Here is a 12,182-nt window from a genome sequence, read left to right as displayed (position 1 = left end):
TCTGAGGTAACCCAGGGTCACGGTGTCGGGAGACTTGAGTCCAAGACCATCACTGTGAACTGGGGTAATCGAAGAGCCCATCGATCGAACGAAGCTGTTGTGCACGGGAAGGCCAGAGAAATTTGAGAAGAGTGGGACTTGTTCCTCTCTCACGAGAAAGCAGCGCGTGGCGGGAGTGAGCAGTCTGTCTAAGCACTAGCTAGGAGGGGCCTGGGCATAGGAACTTGTATGAAAAGAAAGGCAACGGAGGGGAGGAGGTGGAGGCCAGAGATCGTCTGACCGTCAGAGATGTGGGCAGCAGCTGCAAACCTTTGCCTGGCCCGTGTTAAGGCACGAAAAGGCAACGCTGCCTGCCGTGCCCATGGGCCTGGGCCTGTGTATCTGTCCCGTGGGATTCAGTGCGAGAGGTGTCAACGCTGGATGATTTCCAGTTATCTCTTCTTTTGTGGTGTGATTTTTGAATTTCCGGTGCACATCTGTGCCAATCCTATGTTTGCTCTTGTAGTCCGTTATGTTAAACTAGTAATTGCTTTTTCAATATGAATTGCCTTGTGTTCACAACTCTTGATGCTTAAAGAAATGGGAAAGCTATATCGTTCACATGGTGTCGATAAAGTTGCCATAGCTAACTGGCAATGCCAGAACAAATGATATGATAGGTTATTTATAACGTGCTTAGTTAATATCCAGAGGTTTCTGAGCACAGACCTGTGTTGCTCTGTGTCGTCTTGCTTCCAAGGTGAGCACGCTGCCCCTCCCTGAGCTATCCTCCAGAGACTGAATGCAATGAGACCTGTATATGACTGGTTTCGTTAAGTTTGAATATTGTAGACTGCACGTTGGGTTTTTAGTCCAGAGATTTGCTGAATTGTTGATGGCACTACTATTCTGTTAATTTTCAATTTACTTTAAGTACTGTTTACCATTGATTTTCGGAGAAGCTCGATCCTGGGCAGCAAACATGCCTTCTGTTCTATTGTTTTTTTTTGTTTTTTTTAAATGGGTAGGATCCATCTTGTGACCATTCCTCTTATTAGTTACAGGCCCAAATTCTCATGACTGACTCCAAAGGCTTCTCCCTCTTTTATGTACCATGAATTCCCATTTGTTCGTTGGGATTAATGAGGGCCAAAGTTCTTAAGCATGTGGTCTGCAACCAGATGTAAGCAAACTGTGGCCACCCGCTTCCGGTCCTGATTCTGCATCAGATTTTCCATAGAAATGGCACTCAGCCCAATCTTACTAATGCTCACCACTTTCATCCGTTACTCCTCCTCAGCGTTCATGATGTTATTGTTCAGTCTTTGTGGAGTGATAGGTGAGGTGGGGCCAATTGCACGGCTGCTAAGGATGTTGAGCCTGCAACATTAGATGTTATTGGCTGCTGACGTTTGAGGTGGCTGTCAAGCCTTGGGGATGGTGCAAGAAGATCACACATGTCACGTGTCTAGTGCCCTCACACTTGTTCTCTCTCCCACACACACTCCCTCTCTCTGCAATCTTTCTCTGTCTCTGTTTCACTCTATGGGGCGTATTACAAGTTTGGAAATAACAAGAAAAAGTGGCGGCAAATTGAATTGCTGCCACATTTACCATACCGCCAAATTTCCAAGCTCCTTAATTTTGGTGTTAATTTCTGCTCTGCTAATTCTTCCAGGGGCATTACCGCTGGGCACTTGACATGTACTTACATAAATGATTTTGCTTTATGTACAGGCTAGCTGGTTCCAGCAAGAGGTAAGTCATCTATGGAAAGGGCTCTGGCATTACATATAGAACGCATATGAATTCCAGTAACAGCATGACAAAATTATATTTTTCCATCATTACTAATACTTACTATATAATGATGAATTTCTTTATGCATGTATCATAGTACCAGCTATTCACAATACAAGCTGCTGTAAAATACACTTCCAAACGTAAGAATAATTTACCACCATTAGTATGTAAAACCTAATGCTTTTAATGTTATATTTTGGTGGATTTTGACAGTAAATAGCACATTTTGGAGGCCATTTTTCAAAGAATTTCAAGCGGGCCGAACCCCTTGGGAATTTACCGCCCCACCAGCTTTAAAACTCACCAGCCGCCACTGCGCATTTTTATTTTGAAAGCACATGCAAAGCAGCAGTTAGCTGCCTGACATCTGTGCCTTCCTCCAGCACAATTAAACATATCGCACAAAACCGTTTTAGCTATTTGCCTTATTTCCACATGTTAATATTTACCAAGCTAAAAAGCGTTCAAGTAGAATGTAACATTTTCCTCACATTATATATGAAGATGCAAGTGAGCCATGAATATTAACCAAAGATGTGACAAGAGAGGTTGTCATTCTGGAGCCTGGAGGGGATATTCTCTCTGGTTCTGGTGCTGTACCGATTTTCAGGGCATAAGTCAATACAGCGTCCACCCTCTTTATTCAATGGGTAGATGCAATCCCTGGTTGTGTGGTTTGGAGTCCAGCATTAAAAAAAATGTTTGCTTGCTCAAGTGTTCAGCTACTAGGATTTCACACCAGGCTGTCATGTTTCCATCGCAGGCGCTACCCACAAGAACACATAAAAGGGCCATTAATGCACACACCAAGAAAGTTATGGTGGGTTTAAAAAGGTTTGAAATAACCACTTTCACCTGAAATGTGAAAGTAGGAAAGTCCATTTGAGCAAAGTCACACATTCCACAACGCCATCTAGTAGCCATTGATGAAAGTTCACCTCCTGGAGAAAAAGTTTTGCATTTGAGCTAATGTGCATACCCACAATGCCTTGCTGTTGTGGCTCAGAACTGGAGGTGAACTTCCAGCGATGACTACTAGGTGGCATGGTGGAAAGTGTGACTTGGCTCAAATGGACTTTCCTACTTATATGTGTATATATATTTACCATGTTTTCCGCTGCTGCCTACATGCAAAGTGGTCATTATTTTGTGCTATCACTTCCTGTGATGTCACTACCTGTGATGTTTTCAAATGCAAATTAAGGGTATGCACTTAATTTGCTGCAATGGGCTCCGCAAATCCTGGGGCCGACCCTGCAGGTGAGTGTAGAATTTGTGTATTTTTGTGTGTGCATAAGCATGCATGCATGGAAGAGGCTGTATGTGTGTGAGTACGGGTATGTGATTGAGCACAGCGTGTGTGCAGTGTAAAGTGTAATGTGTGCGCACTGCTGTGCAGGTTGGTCCCTACCTAGGTAAACAACCCGGGCTGGGTCACTCAGAGGACATTCAATCTAAGTCTGAGCTCCGACTCCAGTCTGTCATGCACGCTCTCCTCCACCTGTACGATGCGGCCCTTCTGAAGGCAACGCACTTACAATTAGCAAATGGGCCTGTTTCGAACTGTTTGTCTAACATACATAAACATTTTAAAACTGGATCATTTGCGGATGTACACGCACCTACATCAGCAAATGATCCGGTTCCAAAATCTTTTATCTATGTTAGAGAACTAATTCGAAACAGGACCATTTTGCAAATTGTCAAACATGGATAAACCATTTTGAAACAGGATCATTTGATGATGTAGGTGCGTGTACATCAGCAAATGATTCTGTGTAAAATGTTTTACCCATTTGCCACTGTTACCTTCTGGGGCACGACTCTGATGGATAGAGAGAGACAGACAGACTGCAGAGAGCCGATTCTGCTCTGGGTGTAAAGAACGGTTCTTTACACGTCGTTCTCCATCACGTGTCCCAAGGGCCTCTCATCCAAATCAGCTCGCCGCTGACCTGGCGGACATGGTTGAGGGCCCGGGAGGTGGGCACGAGATAGAGATAAGAACCCAGAGCCAAGCCGGCTCTTTAGGTATCCAGTTAATATGTCGAAATTAAAATGTCAAATTTTTTTAAATTACATGTTTTTTTTGTGTTTCGCAAGTAAAAAAAAGGGTTTAATAAAAAAAGGGGAGGCCCCCATTTCAAACAAAAAATAACAAAAAATAGATATTCAACATTTTTTTTTTCGGTATTATTTTTTCGACATTTTTGCATTCGAAATTATGAATTTCGAAATATTAACTAGAAACCGGCTCTTTACAGTCTGCTCTTCAATCTTATTAGGCCCGGGTGCTGGCTGTCTCTGTAAGCTCGGGCGAGCACAACTTGTTGAGGTCCCATCAGCTGAGCTTATGGAGATGGCCAGCATGGGTCCCTTATGTAGAGTCAGTCCCTCCGGAGTCCGGTCTCCGCTCTGAATCCCGGTGCTCGAAATGGGAGTGCTGGGGCACAGAGCAGACCCTCGAGGAAAAATGGAAGGACTTGCACCCTCTCTGATGTTATTGCTTTGTAAAAAATGACAGCAGATTGTCCGACTTCAGTATATATCGTCCCAAGTCCATCTTGGGATGATATACGGTAGCCGACCAATCTACTGTTTTTGCTTTTAGCAAAGCAATAACATTGAAGGGTTGGAACAGGAATTGAAGCAGTGGGGGCCCAGGACTCACAGCGGAGGCCGCCTAACTTCTGAGTGGGCAAGAGGGAGCGGGGCACTAACCCACAGGGAGAGGAATGGTCCAGCCTGTATCATTCTCCCTTGGTCTCGGTCAGCACCCAGGACAGTACTTATTTACCACTGGTTGTTGACCTCTGGCACCCACCAGAAAGGTAAGGGCGGCACGGATGGCTTTGCTTCTGCTCAGCTGCAGCGCGCACGTGCTTGACTTCTGACCAACGCTCTATCAGCGCACTAGGAATTGGCTCCGCGCATGGTGCTGCTCTGGGTTCGCCGACACACACAGACTCATCACATTTCATTGGTTGACAAGCAGCCAATGAAATAAATATATGACCCTGCTACTATGCAAGGCCAGTGAGCCTTGTTGAAGTAATTACTCTGCGCTGTTTGAGCAGAACACATAGTACTGGCGGGGCCACACCTCTATAGTCCCACCAGCCTTCTCTATCAGAATGGTCTATGCTATCTGCGTGGAGCCCTGTGTGCTCCGTACAGTATTACACAGTGAAAACAGCGTGAGAAGGGACGCTCCCCTGCGCCTGCATGTCAGATGGAAAGTCAGGCCCATCGTGATTTGTGGCCAAGCCAGGCCAGAATACATTATTTATTTAATTGAACATTGCTGCTTGTTCTTCAGCTGCAATCCACTGCGTACTGTGTGTGCACAGGCACACACAAGTAATTACACATCTGAGAATCAGACTTGCCTTCTCTGCATTTGGAGGGGGTGCCCTCCACCCTAAAATTCCCAGCTGCCACTGCAAACTTTTGATAAAGCCTAATGACTTATTCACTAGCCACTATGCTTAAAAGAACAGCCAATTGACAGAATACACCATATAATATAGATATGCAATAGGTCTGTGTGAGAGGTAAAGCACTTCATATATAAACTTATAAATGTACAGAAGTGTGGAACCCCCTCTTCTGAGGACAAACATGGTTCAAATAAACTGTCCCGAGGGATGTATCCCACTCATGAGAATCTACAACCACGTTTTAGCTCACTGCACCATTCACAGAGAAGAAATAACCATTTGCATATCACTCTGGTCCCCCCAGCAGGGCAGTCCAGCACCTGAAATGCTTGGCAATTCTCCTCTGAACCTCAGCAACCCAAGACATTTGTTTTGACCCTGTTTGGCCTCATGAGTGAGGTGAAGTTGAGCCTTTCTAAGGCACAGTGAACAAGGGATTAATGTCTGGATCTCAACCACATTTAAGTTCTATCTATCTGCTATTCAGAGGATAACATTAATTTGCATATTGTTCATCTACCACCTATCGGGGAAGTTCAGTCCTTAATGGGAGGGGAATGACCTCTGAGCAAGAGTACCAACATCAGCCCCAGACACATGTTTATGCTTCATTGGGCATCATCAGGGCGATGAAGCTGTGCCTCTCTGGGCAAGTGGTCCATGTCTGAAATCCCCTTCTCACTTAGTGTGAAACTCTGAGTGATTTAAGACTTTGGATAGCAAAGCAATACTTGACAGATTGTAGTTTTATCTAGGCATGTGACTTTTAGCATTGAATATGACATTTCCTTCAAGTCACCCATTCCCATGAAGACCCAAACAACATGGTACTAGCGTGTGCTCCTCCCTGAAGCTAATCCTGTTCTTTCTGCCCCAAGTTTCAGCACAGTATTCTAAGACTTGGTCAGCGTCCACTTGCGCAGTAGCAACCCATAGTCATAGACACCGTAGGTGCTTCCTTGGCCTCTCTGAAAGCCATCCAGCAAGCACCAGCATGCCCAACAACATGTCTAAAGGAATTCAACCACATCACCCATCCTCAAAGAGCAGAACCCTTTTATACATGCCTCATGCTCAAGACAGTCTCTATCACCTACAAAGCAGTCACAAATGCAAACACCTCCCTACCTGTCCAAGAAACTCAGAATAACCAGAGGTCAATGCGCTGCCAGAAACCATGAGATTGCTAGACTGGAAACAAAGAAATATAAGTGGGGAAAAAGCTAGGTAACAGGATGTTGTATCTTGGGTTGGTAAGTCTGTGTTTATCCAGCCGGTCCTCCGGTTCAGGAGAATGTTGGGTGCACGGATTGAGTGATTGTTCTGAGAGAGTCAGTTGGCCTTGAGCTGGAATGGATGGGGATGGCCAGTGAGTGTTCTCATTGTGACATATACTGAGAGTAACAGGAACCTATTTAAGCAATAAACCCTGATGGGCGGGAGCTTTACCGGGCCAGTTAATTCAATCAGGCTTTGACGTTAGCTCCGGGGCATTACCTGCCCCGGTAAAGACCCCGCCCCGAGGGGTGCATTGCTATTAGTATCCCGGCACGTTGTACCGGGATGCTAATAGATTTTTTTTTTCAAGTTGAGAAACGGTGTGTTTGCCGTTTCTGAACTAGAAAAAAACTACAATGCAAGATGGCCACCATCAAGGATCAAGGAGAAGGGAACTACATGTAATCCCTTCTCCCTTTCCATGGCACCTACTGCAGTGATGGAGCTGCGCCTGTGTTCCAGGCACTGGCAAGGGACAAACATGCCTCAAGGTAAGTGGGGAGGGGCGGGGTTGGGTGGGGAATGGGGACATTTGGAGTTGCGGGTTCGAAAGGAAGCATGGGGAGCGCACTTATCTGGTTCCCGGTGGGGAAGATGGCGGTCTCCCATTTCCAAAGAGGCTCAGAGTGGTTTTCTTTTACAATGTGATAAAGCCCCCGTTCTGAGCCTCCCCTGATTGGCTGGGAGGTCACCACCCCTCACTCCTGTATACTAATAAATATGATATAATAAAGAAATCTGACCTTTTCAGTCGTAAAACGCTTGGCTGGTCGGTGTCAAGGGATCCATCCCACCTCTTCTAGTTGCAATACAGGCCTTTTCCTGCTATGCATCCTGTTGTTGAAACAAGTTACCAGCACGTAGCAGATGGGCCCACTCCATCATAAACTTCAGGAAGGACCAGAAGTCCCTTATCTTGAAAGCGCAACTTGCTAATTGCTGATGGCTCCACAGAATCCTACTTCTCCCCCACTGGAGCTTCCCCAGTCCCCAATTTCACATACCCATCGCAGCTACCTGGGCTACCCCCGCAACCTACCTATAATAGCTAGGTGTGTCCCCTATGTACAGCGCTCCATTGCTTCCCCGCTAGAGGAATGTTTTCTAAATGCCTAACATGCATACATATATACATACATACATACACCGGACAGCAATGGCTGATAAATGGGTGTACAAAAGGCCCAATTTTTTTAGCTTTGTACTCACAGATTCCCATTCTAACATTAGGCCCAGCCAGGACCACTCTAACTGTGCTGCACCGATCTCGAAAGAAAAAAAGATTACTTACACTCCCTGGAATTCAGAGTTTTTATTGAAGGGTCTTTCGGGACACTGTTCCCTGGGCTGATTCGTGTCCATCTTCTGAGAGACGTGGGTTTGTCCAGTGAGCGACTGCCCAGCTGCCACCATACAGGCAGCGCCATAAGGCATTCGACAGAGGTGTTAGCAAGCGTGGGAAGGGTGGTGTCAGGAGGCTGGAATTGAAGAGCTTCTATAGTTACCAGCGACTCAAGATCCAGGGGTCACACAGTTGCAGGGCAGGGCGCATGCTGTCCACTTTCACTCCGTTTATTTAAGCCTTATCTAAGCCTGCCCTTTGCTCAGATGTATTGCTGTGCAGCTCAGTGCCCAAACATAATCCTCTCAACTGCAGACCGAAGAGTGAACGAGAGAAGGAAAAACCCTGTCAAGTCAGAGAGGAGAAAGATTAGTGATGAAAGCACAGCAACAGAAAAAAAAACATGAAAAACATTTTAATGGGTTTTTGTTTTTTCTAAACTGTCTGTCGTTGTGGTCAATTTTAAAATTGAACTAAAATGATGCACTTTTGTGGTCAGTCAAAAATTAAATACCTGTGGCATTTAGCAATTTTGGTATCACATTTACAGGAGGAAAAAAGTTCAGAAATTCAATTTTATAGAAAGGCATCCAGAATTTAGAGCCTCTTTCCTATTGGTGCCTGACTTTCCAACTCATTGATATCTTCTCGTGGCTTGCTGGATTCACTGTTGCAAACAGGGGCGCAACTTGATTGAAAGTTCTGGGTATGAGATGGTGGAATTAACGTTTCAAATGATGGGGGGAGGAGCTACCTTCAGAGACTTCCCGGTCACCTCAAGGAATGTTTGTGGGATCTAGTGTAAAATTTGCAGCAAAGGATGCAATTTAAGGAATATTGACCTACTGACATTTCCCAGTACCCAATAGGATTTAAAGACAAAATGCACATTTTGATTGGCACCGGCAAGATAATGTTGTGGTTGCAATGTAGTGTGTGCTTGGCTTCGTTAGTTGCTTGTTCATGGCACATGTCCAGCTGCATGGCAGTAAAAGCCTGAATGGCGCAACAGTCGGAGTGCCTTTGAGGTGTCAGTGGGCAGTCAGAAGGGGGCCCCAGGCAACTGGCTGCAAATTGTGGGCCCTATATGTGTGCCTTGGAATGGTGGACCCTAACAGAACATCACATAATATCACTGAACAAGTCATACAAGCTGACAAGCTGGAGAACGAATGTTTGTATAGAATTAAGAAATAAAAAGGCATAGGATTTGATGTTTCCAAAGCCAAAAAGCGCATTCACAGTTGTCCTTGGTGGTCTGCTGGGCAAGGTACGGCAAGAATAACCTGCTCTAAATTATCCTGCCTCCCACCCTAACTGGCAACACATCTTGGCACATGACTCCAGCACCAAAGCAGCACATCTGAATACAACAAACCATACACCATCCAAAGACAGGTGTCTACAATAAACGTCATTAAACGCTGCACTAACCATCACACCTCTCCGTGCTGTCCTTAAACTCCACTCTGCCAGACTCCAATAACAACCACACAACTTACATTACCAGTATGGGGTGCACTTTAACCACTGGCAGCAGATCGTTGGCAAATCATCGAAAGCATACTCAGCACACAGAGCCCTCCCTTTTCAGATCTACACACATCAACATTGCAACAAAGCAACCGTGCCCTACCAACTCTACTCCTATATTAGCCTCCCTGCCGCACTGCTTGCTCTCACCGATCTGGAAATGGCAAGAGACCACGAACATGTCAGAAGTTAGACTGTCCAAGAGCGAATGGGCCAGCATAACAGGCCGAAGCAAAGAGTATTGCTTCTTCACCCGTGAGGTAGAGCTTCTCCTGGGCTAAGCAACGCAGATGACTGCCAGCAGCAGGGGCGGAAATGAATGGTGGTTCTGCTGCAGTCAGTCCGCTACACTAGAATCTCGGTACAAGTATGTGTCCTACAGCTAAATCGAACGATATGGGTGGGACTGAGGCAGCCCCCGTGCTACAACAACACTAGGAGACAGCTCTGCGGGTCACCAGCAGAGGGGCAAGAGTGAACCATTCCGTCCCCTAAAACATTAAGTTTGCCCCATTGCAAATGGGGACTTTATTCAAATATATAGCATGGAATTAATCACTTCTTGGGACTTCCATTTCTGTGAGAAAAGCAGTGGTCGAAGCGAGCATGAGCGGTCGGGAGCGGTGCTCCTCTACTTTTTTAAATTACCTTTTACAGCTCCTATACTTTTATTTTAAAAAGAAACCGTTCCGGAATGGTTTCATTTTAAAATAAAAGTGTAGGAAGAAGTTGAAACATGCCCTTTCATTGCACTGCGCTGAACGTTCCCTTAAACAGCAGGTGCATGGTGGTGTGTATTGTGTGTGGGAGGGGCGTGGTGATGGGGTTTGTGGGGAGTGAGGGCAGGCCAGCAGGGAACATAATTCCACTACTTCTTTTCGTGCACTTTGACCACTGCTGGCAAGGCACGGTGGGATTCAATAATTTGCCCTGAAACGTACAGTTTGGTTCAGCAGGGATGAAGCCGGGTTCAGCAGGGATGAAGCCGGGATTTTAACCCATTCTGCAATGTAGGCACTTGATCACACACCCTACAATCTCCAGTCAGCCCTATTATTTAAGCTTTGGCTTCCAACAACTACAGTACTGTCATAGAGTTTAGTTGCAAAGTATACAAAGCGCATGGTAACGGAACAGGACAAAAAAAAACATAGGGCCTCATTAGACGGTATGCGGTAACCATGGCGCTATTAGCTCCATGGTTGCCGCCGGTATTTTACCGTGTCTGCCTTGGTGGATGGCGGAATTACCGCCCTACTCCAAGGTGAGCGGGGGCGGTAATTCCCCATTCACCAAGGCACTTCCCCATTCCCATTTTTGCCCCCATAGGGCTCAATGTGAATGGGGAAGGAGCTAATTACGGTACCGCAAATTGCAGTACCGTAATTAGCACCAAGGTCCCTTTGCGGTCCCGTTCCTTAACGACTGGTAAAACCAGCCGTTGAGGTTGGGTCCCGCAAAGGGACCTCGTAGTAAGGCGGTAAGGGTTTACCGGTACCGGTGCCCTTACCGGTACCGGTAAACCCTTACCGCATTCCGTATAATGAGGCCCATAGTCTCTCATAGAAACATGTTCAGCTAAAAGAGAATCAATGAAATTTTATTTTCCACACCCTGAACGGTAGCCTACAAGTCCTATAATACACAGCAGTGTGAATCTGAAAATTCATCTCTGTTTTACACTACTATCATTTCGGCAGTGAAAGGCACACAATAAAAGAAATTATGCCGCAAGGTCTTCTGCCTCTAATAATTACTTGGCACAAATGTACAGCTTGTTGCTATGTTTGATGCTCCACAACCCTACCGTACAACAGACAATTCTATTTCAGCGGGAACATTTAAACGCATCTCTGCCATTGCACCCCCAACGAAGCTTTGCTGCAGATTACATATGCATATTCCAGCAGGAATACCTCCACATTCTGCTCTACAGCAGACCATTCTCTTCCCCCAGCAAGACCCCCAGTACCAGTCTGTTGCAGACTATTCCATGACAGCAGGAAGACCCACATATATATTTGTGCACCTCAATCCTGCTCTATAGCACCCCCTGGCTACTGCAGCTGCGAGACCTTCAAGTATTCACATATTTAAAAAAAATGTACATTTTAATATATAAGCAAATCCCTTTTTGCACTGCGTCTCAGACCAGCAGACACCATGCATATAAAGTAAGCTTCAAAATGTGGGTGAACTGTGTGAATCACTTTACAAGTAATTGTAAGGCTCACTTTAAGGTGCTGGTACACAGGACACTGTTTATCAGTGGTAGTCTGTCGTCTGAAAGGGTCCGTGAGAGGGTTCCATGTCATTTCTTTGTGGGATGTTTTTTCACAGGGTTTTTTACCGCAATTTGTTTTTCAAAAAAACCCATTGAATTTATTTCTTTTTGGAGGGGCGTCCTCCCCCAAGCCCCTCATTTTCTAAAACATTCAATGGGTTTTTCCCCCAAAAGATTTGTGGTAAAAAACTCTGCGAAAAAACATCCAGCGACGAAAGGTCATCGTACCCGTGAGAGGTAGCTGTGATGAATCTGGACTATTCGCTCATTCTCCCTAGAGGCGAGCCACCCACTTTGAGGTTAGGGTGGTGATCCCACTCAGCAATACTCTGGCCAGGGGTCTGAGCGAGTGGGACCTCCCTGGGAGTGACCCCCTCTTGGGGACAAGGATTCCCAAATGGAACTCCCGGTCCATATTACATTGTCTGCCTACATGGGAATTGGAAAGGCTGTTGTTACTTCTGTAGCGAATCCACCAAACAGTGACATTTCTTCATCCTTTTTGGCTTCAAGTAATGCTGAA

The sequence above is a fragment of the Ambystoma mexicanum genome, chromosome 2q, assembly GCF_040938575.1.
Source record: "Ambystoma mexicanum isolate Mex_15411 chromosome 2q, UKY_AmexF1_1, whole genome shotgun sequence".
Lineage (NCBI taxonomy): Eukaryota > Metazoa > Chordata > Amphibia > Caudata > Ambystomatidae > Ambystoma > Ambystoma mexicanum.
This window is presented reverse-complemented; position numbering follows the sequence as displayed.